Source organism: Gasterosteus aculeatus, chromosome 4 (assembly GCF_964276395.1).
Source record: "Gasterosteus aculeatus chromosome 4, fGasAcu3.hap1.1, whole genome shotgun sequence".
NCBI classification, from domain to species: domain Eukaryota; kingdom Metazoa; phylum Chordata; class Actinopteri; order Perciformes; family Gasterosteidae; genus Gasterosteus; species Gasterosteus aculeatus.
The window spans coordinates 13647491-13661530 of NC_135691.1; positions in this window are offsets into that span (position 1 = coordinate 13647491).

Genomic DNA, 14040 nt, shown 5'->3' on the forward strand with positions numbered 1-14040 from the left:
AAAACCCAAACTGTCAGTTAACCGGCAACCAGAAGTTAGACTTCAAGCACATACAATGGTTAGACCACAGACTCAGATTTAGCAGGCGGAATGATAGTTTGGATTGAGTCCAAGAAGAAATGGTTTACTTACTGATTCTGAGGAAAATAAAAACACTCCTGTGATGGTGTGGGCTCGTGTAGACTTGATTGTGCATGTTGCCTTCATTTAGAAAGGGCGGTTCTCTTTTAAGCGCCTTGCACAAAAGGAACGACCTACATTTTTAAAAGGAAAAGCTTGTTTTGTATCTATTCTCTTTTGCCGTCCTGTTCAGAGGTAAATGAGAAGAAGATCAATACTACTTTCCTATCATTACACGTATTACAAGATAGCTGCAAGTTAGCTTAGCATGAACCGCTAGTTTGGTTCTCGTCGAAGGAAACAAGTGTTGCACCTTGTGATCGCACTGATTAACACACGCACACACACACACAAAAGGAAGTGTGTTAATAACTACATAAGCACTTGTGACCTTGGGCCACGACCAGACCCAGTTCAAATTTTAAGGGTGGGACATAAAATGCATTGACACCACATTAAAAGACGGGATGGCCATCACACCAAATAAAACCATATGGTTTTAATGAGAGAGAGAGAGAGAGAGAGAGATGGCTTTCTCACTGTAGGCTTTATGGTTAAATAAAGGGTGATCAAATACCAACACAAAACCATAAGCACAATTAACAAGAGTACTGTAAGCAAGACAAAACAGAACAAACAAAACAGTAGGGGCACTCAAATCCTCTCTAGGCTGCAGATATGCCTCACCTTGCACGCTACAGTGAGGCCTACCAAGGCCTGCGAATCTGAGATCAAAACCACTCACCACACTGGTGTGGCTTAAATAGTGGAAGACCCTAATTGGAGTTTGAAGGGGGTTGGGTGCACCCGCCTCTACGGTTGATCAGGAGGGACATTTCACTGTCGGTTACATTCACAAACCCCCCAAAAAACATAATATTTCATTGTAGAGTATTATTATTTGTTGTAGTTACTAAATGGGAAAACATGGGAGTTGTGTTGATCTACTCAGCCAACTACTGATGAGTGAATAAACAAGTATTCTTTAAGAAGAAGAGGACAGTTGAATTTGCTTTTAAATTTCAATATCCAGCCGCAACTTTTAATCAGCGTTTGAACTCTCGAAAAACTCCTTGTAACTTCCTCAACATTCATCACCGATTCATGATGCCTGCCTGAAATAATAATGTTCCTCAACATGCTGGTCTCGGCTAAATCCATACAATATTCAGACATGGTTGCTCTGTGGCTCAGGAAAGGGATGATGGAAGACTCTCAAGTGGAGTCTGGACTTGCACTAGAGTGCACTGAGAGGAGGAGGAGGAGGAGGAGGAGGAGGAGAAGGGGGAGGCGGAAAGGGTGTTTCCGGGCACGGTAACTTAAAGAAGCACAGTATTTATGCTTGCTGTTTAACAGGTGGTCGGGAAATTACACATGCCAAGTTGCTTCTGCTCAACCAACACACCTATTTTATTTTGGCCAACCACCACATCCTCATGCACTCATTTTCTCTTAACACACACGCACACACACACACACACACACACACACACACACCAGCTATCATGCTGATTTAACATGCACACCCTTTGTCTATCCTGTCCAAATTCTTTGTCATAGGATGTCACATATAAAAAACTTTGGTGGGATAAGAGAAGCTGGATGTGGAAAATGCAACAAGGGGGCATTCACATGTCAAGACACACTGCTGACATCTGTTTCCGCCACATGTTGAATAAATTGTTTTGTAGTCATCTTCAATGACGTAATCCATATGTGCTACTCTTCATCAAAGTCAACTTTGCCTGCCTGCTTTGATGTCCTCCATATCGCTTTGGGCATTCAGTAATGCCTGCTGTCACGTTTTTTTTCAGATGTTTCAGTGGATTACTTAATGGCAACAATCTGACAAAAGCTCCTAAGTGATCTTAAGGGAAATGTGAGTTAAAAGTTACATTCCCCAATCAGAACTCCTCTTTTTCTGGAGAGCATTGGGGCAGAAACAAGAGAAGACAACATCGGGCGTGAAAGGCCGCTCGGCTGCTTGCCATTTACAAAACAAAAAAAACATGAGACGGCAGAGCAGATTTTCGTCAGGCTGCCGTTGAAAGGCAGCTATAGCCTGTGCCCAGTTAGTCAGCCAACCCATCAAGGGCCTGGTCCATGCCCACTTTCTTCACATCTGTAAAAGCTTACAAGTCAGTGGGCTGGATCACAGAGACAGAGTTTGGCTTTGTTGCACCCTAAATTCTCTGCAAGGACTCAATCTGAATGGATTAGACTCTGTCAGAGAGCACCCGGGGAGGACAGAGTTTACTGCCCTCGACCAGCAGCCCCAACCCCTTTAGTTCGTGGTTCCTGGACTTGGGGACGACTCGACATCGCGCAAGGGGTTTTCTTTGAGAGCAATAGAGAGTAGAGATAATGCAGCCAGTAGAGTCATGGGTGCAAGAACACTGAACAAAGACTAAACAAAGGCATGGAAGGTGGTCTAAATGGACCATAGAAAAGCCTCTCTTCATTTGATCACCGTGGCTTTTTAGCAGCAGAAGCTTACCCTGTTATTTCTGTCTAAAAGCCTCCTCCTCTCTTTTCTCTTTCTGTCACCTTCCCTCTCAGTCCTTGTTTATCCACCTCCAGACCTCTCACCCAGCTGCCACATAATGGCATGTGTTTTGATTGGTGCAGCACGGGGAAGCCGGTTATTGTCTGGACAGGATCTAGGCTGAGATCAGCAGATAGGCTGAATGCTGGTTCAGGGCAGCGCTCGAGCTACCGACGTCATCTTTGTTTTAGTTGGACCTCGCGAACACTTAGCTAATCCTAGAACGAGCCAGACATGCAGGAAGTAGGGACGAATGAAAACAAGCAACACGTCCGCCATTATTATTATGTCAAAGTCATTCATTAGAGGTATGTTACTGTTGATTGTGTGTCCAGATGTTATCGGACATCTTGTTTTCATTTTGAGTACTCTGAAATTAAATGTAATCACAAGGATTAATGGCTGGGGAAATAATATCAAATGTTGAATTGCCGGTGTTTTCCAATCCTTACGTGTTTTATTTTGTGAATTTGGGCATCCTGAATGTGTGATTTCACAGTCGGTTCTGGCCCACCCCAGTGCTACAATCGTCGGAAGCGCAAAGGCCCAGCTTTCTCTCGCTGTGGAAAAAAGTGCTGACACTGAAAGGAAGCAGACATCTGATTTATCTTTTCTGGCAAAAAAGTTGACAATTAATTCCTTGGCAATGGACTCAAATTACAACATGCTTGGTGTGTTGTGGCAGGGCTGTCTGACCTGAAATAGCTGGGTTGTCAGTGCCGTGAATCTCCTTTGATATAAAGGGCACGAATGGTAATATATCCCAGATGGGGTTTCATGCTTTAATCAATGCAGTGAGAATTTAAAATTTCTGTTTGGGTTTATTTAATAGTATTGCGTGATATGCACCATACAGAGTATTAATACACATTTAAAGATAATAAGGTTGTGAGTTCAAGTCCTGCATAGTCGTCTTTGCCAACGGTGCTCCCTTCAAAGAAATTCAACCAGACACCCAATAAATAATATTTTTTTCTTCTAGTTTTGGACATACTGGCTGCAGGGATGTCTGCCTTCTGTCGAATATAATGGGATGGCGTTCGGTGTGTTGCTGAAAGGCGCTAAAGAAAAACACAACTTGGGAAACTGGAAATGTCACTGGATCTGCAGTGGAACTGAAACTGAAGGTATGACGTAATGATACCACTGAATTACTCACCAAAGATATTACCATCCCCTTCTACAGGAGAACATTAATGTTTGTACCACATCGTCGGTGAACCATGATTATCGGGCTAAATCTAATGCCAATACGATATTGGAAAACTTTTGAGGCCAAAAGGGGCCGACCGACATAAGACCAACACCGTAGAACCTTCGTGTTGTGCTGCCTTTCACACAGTGACGCTCTCCTGTGTTACACAGTAACACGCTGACTAGAGGGACGGTGACACGCAAATCAGAATATGCGCCCAGTTTGTTGAAATGACTTCCCCTCCTTCAGGGCCGGACTCCACATCACATTATGTTGTGTGGGTTGAGGCCTCTGAGGCTTTCCACAGTGTGTCATTTCCTCTCTGGAATCTGTGGTGTGGCCACATCACGTCCTGACGTCCTTGCCAGGCAGCGGCCCACTTGGCTGATCTTTGTTCACGGCAGCTTTCATGGCCTGATGGTTGTGCCACTGTCAGCTCATGTCCACTACTGTCAAAAGCATTATCCCTTTTGCCTTTCTTCTTCCTTTCCCATTTAACTCTTGGAAAAAGAGTGCAACTTTCATCCCGTTGAATATAATTCCCAGGCTTTGAATAGCATTTGGCAGAGGGCTTTATTGTGCGGCCAAAGGCGGGCAGCCGTTCCATCCCATTAGAGAAAAATGCAGCCGCTCATTTAATGCTTCAACTTTGATTGCTAAAAGTCAACGGTGTGTCGGTTAAATTAGGAAGTGTTAATGAGGAAAACAGTTAAGTCAACACCTTTCTCCCTAAACTTGAACACTCTCTGTGAGGCAGATAGGGCTTTCTTTCCTCCAGGCTTGGGTTGGCCACTGGTTGGATGAAAAAGAAAGAAAGAAGGAAAAAAAACCCTGTTTCCATCCCGTTCCTGGATCTGTATGTGGAGGCTTTAATGGGAGTCAGATGTTCTCCTAATTAAAGGAATATTGTAGGTTGGTGAACTCAGGCAGGGAGAAATGGGACTACAGGAACTGTGCTAAGACTCAAACAATTACACTCCTTGACTTCAGAGCCAACAAACAAACTCTCAGTTGTTCTAGCGTTGTTTTTACCTCTGCTGGGAACGTGGTTATATGGTGGTGTTAAATGCCATTTAATGAGGTTCTGTACATTATAGGTGAAAAACAGCTTGTAAAACAGTAATAGACCTTAGGTCTTTCTTAGTGGTACTATTAGAGAATATTGTATTAACAATGCTAATATCACTTTGTATTTAACGCAACTACAGCACATATTTTCATATCAGCAGTGGAGCAAAAGACTATGTGTCCTTTGAGGAGGTCACTTGTGGAGACGAAGCGGCAGAGAATCATCACCTGACCCCTCCCACATACTATGGAGAAAATTTTAACGTCTTTCCTCTGATTGTTTCTGTTTTACGGCCCACAGCTATCATTTTTGTTCACTCTCATTGCCCCCTTCAGCGTATTTCTTGGCCTCTTCAGACATCTGTTTTCATCAGAAAAGCTGTAAAAACCAATTGCTCGTTACCTGTCCAGCACCAAACTGCAGACGGACATTGCTGGCGACTAGCTGATGAACATAGCAGAGCATTTGGCAGCCTAAGAGTGAGATATAACTCTTAAGAGTTGGTGGAGACGGAAAACAGAGCTAAACCGAGAGTAAACATTACACCTTATTCCGTTAGACGGCCAGATACGCAACTGCAAATGAATGCTAATGTCTCTCCATGTCTGCTGGATATATCAGTACGCAATTGCTTGCTAAAAAATTAGCCACGTAAATTTATTAAATGGTGATACGTCAGTGTTGTATTTACATTTAGTTTTTTAGCCTCCCTGAGTAGCCAAACATTGTTTAATTGAGTTTAGTTACTGATCAACTGCATCCATAGCAGCTTCTCTTCAGCTTTCTTCTTCACCTACGAGTCTTCTGTGCTATATTAAATATAATGTCTTCTCTCAACAAAAGAAACAGTTACTGTTGCTCAGCGAATTTTTGTGCTGAGTTTGCACATATCGTTAACACTGGTAATACTGCTCCATCCTGTGACAATGGCATACCGCCTATCTAATCACCCACTGCTCCCAACCTCGCTCTGCCTTCCTCGGCCCCCCCCCCCCCCCACCTCTGTTTTCCAACCATGCACCGCGCCCATTATAAAATTTAGTGCCTGAGCATGCCCGGGGCAAACTGACCACCAGTCAGATGATGTCATGTGCTGATACACCTTAGCAAACACATCTATTTGTCTTTGTCGGACCACAAGCTCCTTTCCTCTGCCTGTAGACTAAACAGACTCGCACACAGACGCACTGTGTGCAGGCTCGCTCATGTTCCGGCACACACACCAACATATGAGGGACATTATGAGACTTGTGCAACAATAAACTGACAAAACTCTCATTAACGGTGCCAAGCATCCACTTGCATGTGTCCTTTGTCAGTCATCTGCCTTTCCATGGGGTTCTTCTCTTGTGTGGTAACTTTAACTGTTTCTGAAGCTTCATTTGCATCCGTCTGACTCTCACAGACAGACGAACCGCAGAACTGTGATGGCTGGGCGTCCAACTCCCATAAAATAACCTTAGGTCATGCACAAAGAGCTCATGGGAAAGCAGCACTGAGTCCTGAGCCCCCCTCCTAGAGCTCAGGCATTGGCTTGATTATAAAAAGACGTTTCACTGCATTCCATTTTCAGAAGCAAACCGGCTTGCTTCAGATCTGTGGTTTCAAGAGCGCTACTAAAGAGAAGGAAAACCAAAACAGAGAAAGATGTAAAAGACAGAAACTGTCGCAAAAAAATAGGAGACGATGTTGGAAGCCTGTCAAAGCATGTTTTGTCTATTTACAACACACTCGTTGCTGCAGTCTGGAATGCCTGCATTTGACTGCAGTAATCAAAAGGGCTGCAGGCTGCGGTCGCCGCACAAGAGAGCTTGTTGGGATCTAGCAGTGAGCAATAAGTATATTTCTGCCTCAGCCGTGCCAGTGAGACAAAAGCTTAAAAACATGCTAATGTGGGTTGCCTAAAAAAAGAGCGCCTGATATCTATTTCTCTTTAGCGCTGCACAGAAGAGCCACAGCAGTGTCTTCATCCAGATGTGTGGCTGAGGGATTTTCTTGAGGCGTAGATAGTTATTTCCATTAAAATTGAATCTGGTTAAAAAAACACATTTACCTAATTGGTGATTGTAAAGAGCACGGAGACCTTTTCTCCACTAACCCATATGCCGAGCAGATGGGATTAAACCTCCCTGGCATTAACAGGGAGTTATATACAAACAACTTGGATGGCCTGAGGTGTAACTTCCTCTTTACAATAACAAATTTGTTCACTCTAAATTGAAAGGGACACTTCCTCTGCACGCTGTGTGGATAATTTGGCCATTGATTCCACATTGTCCTGCCTTGCTGAGTGCCTGTCAGGGGTCAGGTGCAGGAGCAGACATGATGGAGGGTTTGGAATTTATGGGAGGAGACGGTGATTTCTGAGCGGCTGCGTCTTCTCCAGACATCCGGTTGAGGCGATGTCTGCTGCCGGTAAGGCTTTAACAAGTCTGGGAAAGGTGTGTGTGTGTGTGTGTGTGTGTGTGTGCAGGCTCACGTGCAGTCACACAGAAATACGCACAAGCACGCACACACACACACACACACACACACACACACACACACACACACACACCTGGAAAAGAGTCTGAGCTCACGAGGGCATAGTGAAAAGTGGTGTACCAAGTTCAAAGGGTTATTGTTCCTCCACTCCCGTATTCTCATCGTCTGATTCACTGATCTGTGGTGTTAAGGAATGTTTTCAGTCCAGTCTGGTTTTCAGCAATATGAGCAGTTATGTGTCATTTACAGTAATAGCTGATGGAAAAGAACTGAGGAAACGCTTCAGTGGCTTCGTTACACTTTTTGGAAGGGTGAAATACAAAGACTTGGCTGCTCCACATGCACCAATCCTGGAGTAGAAGGTATACAGTTTTTCAGGTCTATAGATGAACAGCTCAGTCTATCCTAAATCAATGGAAAACTACAGATTATTACTGCTTCTGATTTCTTTTGCAGCCCTTTTATCAGTTATAACATGTCTCATATCTTTTAATACAGTGGTTGAGGACAATGTTACTCGTCCATGATACATGCTCTGTTTTGTCTCACCTCTATTGTGATTAATAGAGACTAATATTGAATGTTAAATAGACACGGGCAACGTATTGTTTCAAATGTAAAACAATCGTGAAAACGACACTGAAACAGAATCTTCTTTTCACCATGAAACCCAACAAAAGTCAAAAGCCTTTTTAAGAATGTACGAGCAGAGAGTCATAGATAATGAACTCTATCTTTGACAGTTACAATGCCATCAGTGTTTACATGACCACTGAGCTGCGACTGGCATTGAGCAGAGTTCAGAGAGGACGCTGAACACCGCAGAACATTAGTCCTCCCAGCGTGAGCCGACAGTAAAATCCCCTCCCAACACACTAAGGCATACAAAGCTGATTAGCCAACTAATGCATCTGATTAACCAGAAAGAGATTCTGGGATGCAACAATAGACCGTGATCCGACGTAGACAAGCCAGGGTAATCACAGTGATTTCAATACATCCCCCCCTCTGCTGGGGGACGTAAAAGTCTCTGGAAACCAGAATGCTCTCGTTCATCACACACTGACACCGTCTCCCTACACACAATTAAAAAAATGGACTAGCTTTGGGTTGTTGAATGTTACGGTTTAAATAAAAATGATTATAATAAAGAATTCCCTCACTTCCTGCATCTTACTTGTTCTTTGTTTATTTGTAATTCTTTCGACTTTGTCCCGTTTTTTAAAACCCACATCTGTTTGCGATTAGCAGCTTTGAACGGCCTTCTGCTACCCACAACTCCAACGTGACCCAAACAGTAACTTAATGCACTACAGACAGAGCTGCGCCCTTGACTGCTCCACGCCTCTGGGCTTATCAGAGTTGATGGAGTGGACCGACTGTCAGACATTGTTACGGAAGATTGTATTTTCACGCTGGAGAAGTCCTCTGAAAATGGACAGCTATCTCTAAACGACTCCATAACTTTCCCAAGACTCAGTGAAACGAAACCAGTGAAGTCATGTGCAGTGAATGGGATTTCTACCTGCTGGGATAATCTGAGTGCTAAACCTAGAGATAAGTACAAGACCCCCATGGGGCAACTCTTTTGGATTTAGCTAAGCCAAGTTTTGCCCATCTGGCAGACAACCAACAGTGGGCATAACATTGTAACTGAAAAGCAGCCTGGAATTGGAGCCGACTGGTAATGAGACATGGGAGTATCATGAAGACGACCAGATAACACAAAACCGACATTCTTTGAAGCCCAATTTGTTCTCAGTGGACCACAGCCCAAAATCAACAAAGAGATCAACCGGTTCAACGGACCCAAGGGAATCAACTACATTGATATGTTCAACTGATATCGGTTGTGGGGACGTGGGCATCTCTAAGATGATGCACCCTGACACACAGCAGCCTCAGGGCCACGGTAACAACACACTCAATGTCAGCATGTTTACAACCAGCTTGTGGATGTCTCTCTTATGTCCTCCGGCCTTTACTTCCCCTTGACTCACACGTTAATGCAAACAGTTAATGCAAACACTAAATGTTTGCTTCGTTAGGCCTTTCTTCTGGACTTTATGTTCCTATTCCAGTTTGAATAAGTAGAGGAATAGTCAAGATGCACTCTACCGATTCTGCAGATTCATCAACCATGATATATTTGTAATCCTCTTGCCAAGCGGCTTTCTAAAAACGTCCACAGGCCAACTACGTGCTGTGCCGTTTGCTGAGCTGCTGTCTATAATCTGCATTGACAATGCCAGACAGCAGCACTGAAGAACTATGTTTATTCTATCGATCTATAGACTGAGCTCACGCACAATAAGGATGCATGGCGTCAGTCTGCCAATGCTCAACCATTCTCTCCTCTGCCTTATTTCAAACCTCGTATTTTTAATTAAATTCCTCCTCCCTCAGCCGCTGAACAATCTCTTGGCCGTAGAAAATTGTTTTGATATTTTCCAATTAGGAGCTGGACCACAGCATTGACATAAAGGTCTAATGACGTCTTGGTATTATTGGATATCAAAGCTGCATTGGATACGGTCGACTGTAACATGTCACTTGACAGGCTGTAAATCTGGGGCTCTCTGGCATTGTGCTAAACGGTTTGGCATCCTCTTTGAAGGATTATCTGCTCTCTTTTGTTCCACACATTTTTCAGCTAGATGAATTTCTGGAGGCTAACTTAATTTCTTTCCATAATTATGCAGATGACATATCATGTTATACAACGACACCGCCATGTAGATTTATCTCACATCTTTTTAGATATTTCTGTTGCTGCGGTTACACAGGAAGTACCCGGGCTTTGTGCTGGCTCAAGTCAAGTTATTACTGCTGTAACCTTTCGGCTGACAGAACATGTGAAGATAATGAGATAGCCGTGTTATTTTGACCGGCTCTCAAAGTTTTAGTACTTTGGTTGAATGTACCATTATTTTACCCTGCTGTTGGTTAGGAATTGCCTATTTTTGACAAACCGAGGACCCAGATGTGAAATGCTGAACCAAGTTTGATTGAAGCAGGTGGCTGGTGTAATGGGAAAATATATGTAACCCTTTAAATGTTTCATTGTACGAACAGTTTATAAATGCCAGTGCTGGGATGGTGTGGCCATGGGAAAGAATCGAGCTGAAGTGTCTCACACTGATAAGATGTCCCCAGTCTCCTGGATGTAGTGTAACAACAAGTTGGTTCACATGTGTTGGATGTAAGCGAGTTTCTGTTGATGCCACCTGTAACTGAACTGAGGTATAAGAACTGCCTTGCCCTTTTTGCAAAAAATTGATATATTCTTGTCAGTCTACTGAGCTGTTGTGACCTTTATTCCCTTGCAAGGAAATAAACGGAGAAAGACATGTTTGATTCAGAGCCTTTATTCTTATTTTCCAATTGTCCAATTATGCAAACTCTTCCATCCCGCTAGGCATTAGAAATTGCACCTTTAACGCATTTCTGTCTCGTGTAAACTATTTTGAATTGCCTTATTGTTGAAAGGTGCTATTTCAATCCTGCACTAACGAAAAATCATTTGGACTGTACTTGGTCACGATTTGTTGCCATCACCGACTAATGACTCAAATCAGTCCAACTACTGGAAACCACCATGAAGAAAATTAGTCTCATCATGAACCACTGGAATATAAGAAGGATGGTGCGTCTGTAACCGACACCACATTGGTTTAATTTTACGGGCATTTTTTCATTATCTGCCTGCTTTTACTTCCATCTTTATTATTCATTTTATTGTTTGCATGTTTGGATTATCTGTGTGTGGTGGTAGTATTGCAGACGCGGTTTTATTTGTTTACCTACCATATGTTTTTAACAACTAAGTGTCTAGTGGTGCATCTCATTAGGGTCAACAGGTGTGTCCGCTCTGCCCCTTTTAAAGAGCCTGGTGTGGTTCGGAGGCAGGCGGCCGGTGGAGTAGCACCGAGTGGAGGTGGACAAAGATTTTTTGGTTTTAAAGAGGTTTTCGAAAGCCGTCTGCCATTTGGCTTTTACTCCATTGGTAAGCAAATTGTCTTCGTATGACCGTGCTGGTCCAATCTGGCGTCCTTTTTTAATATGTCTTGGTCCACATCTTTTACTGGGCTTTTACGGCATTGCAAAATCTCTGAGACTACTTTTATATTCAGTCATTTTAGACATTGTTTTCAACTTTTACAGGGGAAATTCTTTCCCACTGTCTCCGCTGCTGTAAGTTCCATACGTCAGGCGGCTAGTGGGCAGCTCAGAGTGGTCCTCTTTAGAAACTGCGTGTCTCCTGTGGTCTCTGGGGTCTGCCCAAAGAGGATACATAACCATCTCTAACCTCTGATGAAGCAGCTTCCCCGTGACCCGTCCATCGGTCTCCATGGAGTCTTTTAGCGCTTTCTCCTTAATGGAAACGTCATGTCCTTGCCAGTATCGCACGGAGCTCAAGGCAATGGGATCTACTGCAGGCCAGTGAAAGACCATTAAACTCATGGAGTGACAGGGATGAGCAGAGCACACGATGGACACTCTGCTTAAATGTGAACAGCAGGAACACCTATTATTGCCTGACTCACCTTCTGCCAAACCATCAGGCGTTACCTGGCAACTGAAATGACACTGAGCTTCAGCTTTCGATCCACGATGACATTTCTTTCTGAATAAGCTCTGTAAATAAATTTTGCAACGTGGATAAGATCATTCAAAGCGCTGTGACCAGGCTCATTATGAACGGCCTAACAACATCATTTACATGAATGTTTTTGCAGCTGCGTTATTTGTGCAGTAACCGAACAAATCTTGTGAGTTATTCCCAGGTGGGAGATTGAAACCTTATTTCCGTTCTAAGGCTTATTTTTACTGAGAAACGTAGCGAAGAAAAACTGAACACACAGAGACTCTAGTGTCTTGAGGATATATGAGCCAAGCTCAAAAAGATTCAAGCTGGTCTCTTAATTAAGTGAATAAAAAAAGTCGGAGCGCCAATGGCAGGAAAGAGGTATGAATTGAATTGCTTGCAGACACAATACAAACATAGGAGGGTACAAGGTATTGTAACTGCACAAATACACCCTGAAAGACTTTTGGTGAGGATGCATGTTGTGAAAATTCACCATGTCCGGAATGACTGAGATGAATTGTGACTGAGGCAATGTTAAACAACCATGTAAAGAAATTGATCATCACACTTATGCATGTGCTGATTTAATGTAGAGGGTTCGCAATGAAAAGTGCAGTTTTGATGATGTGGTGCAGAAAGGCTGAAGGGAGGCCGCATAGAGAAAGGGTCAAGTTACAGAGATTTCTATTTAGGCTCCCACCCACTTCCCCTTATTCTTTAACACGTCTCATACCAACAGGGCGAATGAGCAGTAAAAATGGTGCCTGACATTCCATTGAATTAAGTGTCATATACAGATAACAGGACTTGTTGTTGTTGTGCTACTCAGACACAAATCATATGTGTCAGATATGTGGTGCCAACCTTTCATAATAATTCAGTTTCACTTAAAAATGTGACTTTCGTGATATTTTTGGTGCTACATTGTGCAAATGTGGAAACAAGGAATAAAAGGGACCGTTTGCTCTTGTACTAATAAACTTGGACTAAATCAAACTGGCCAAACCCTTTTTTTTACAACATCCTGTGTTTGTTTGTTTTGGCTGCAGGAGCCACGTGAACACTAATGAGGGTGATTTTACACAGATTCAGAACCTGAAATGTATATCATTAAACCGTAAGAAATGAAAACCAGACGAGCTGGCAGTGATGGAAACAGTACTTTTAGTACAGAGAAAGCCCCTGAGATCATTTAGGGTCAATTCTGATTCCCTGAAGTCTGCACACAATTGTTGCCACTGGCATATCAGGAAGGAGAAGATGTTTGCATATGGCTGACACACACACACTCATACACACACACATTACGTTGATTTTGTAATGTGTAAATAGCACTTGGTTGGTTCTGCGTTTCTGTTTTTCAACATTACCCAGACAGACAGACTGAGCCAGCTGATTGTGGTTTGGGCTCTGTCTCCTGTCTGTGTGTTGCTGCTGCGGGGCTCTCTCCATATGCTGATGGGGCTGTGGGTCTGGCACACACACACACACACACACACACACACACACACACACACACACACACACACACACAAACACACACACACACACACACACACACATACAGTTCATAAATGAACGTACACACAGATGAAGACACGCACACACAAACATTAAAAAAAAGTGCAGAGTCTCCAACGCTTTGGATGCCCGGCCAAGTCTGTGGAAGCAATTTAGACCACTAAACTATGTCGTAGGGGTACTTCTGCCACGGAGTGTTAGAAGGGCGTATGTTGGATTTTTTATGAGTTTTAATATATTAACACATTGCTTATTTCTTGCTTTGGGTGCCAGCAGAGTAGGATGATGCACTCAGATCTTTTACTTTACTTTATGCTGGCTAATATATTTCTTTAATATCCCTAACAGCAATCAATTAATGAAATATTATGGCTGGCACAAGACTGTTAAAGCCCGCCAATCTACCTGTCGAGCTGGCTGTCTGCACACACACACACACACACACACACACACACACACACACACACGTTGTGAACTTGACAGCTGTGAGCACTAACAGGAGCCATGTTGTTTAC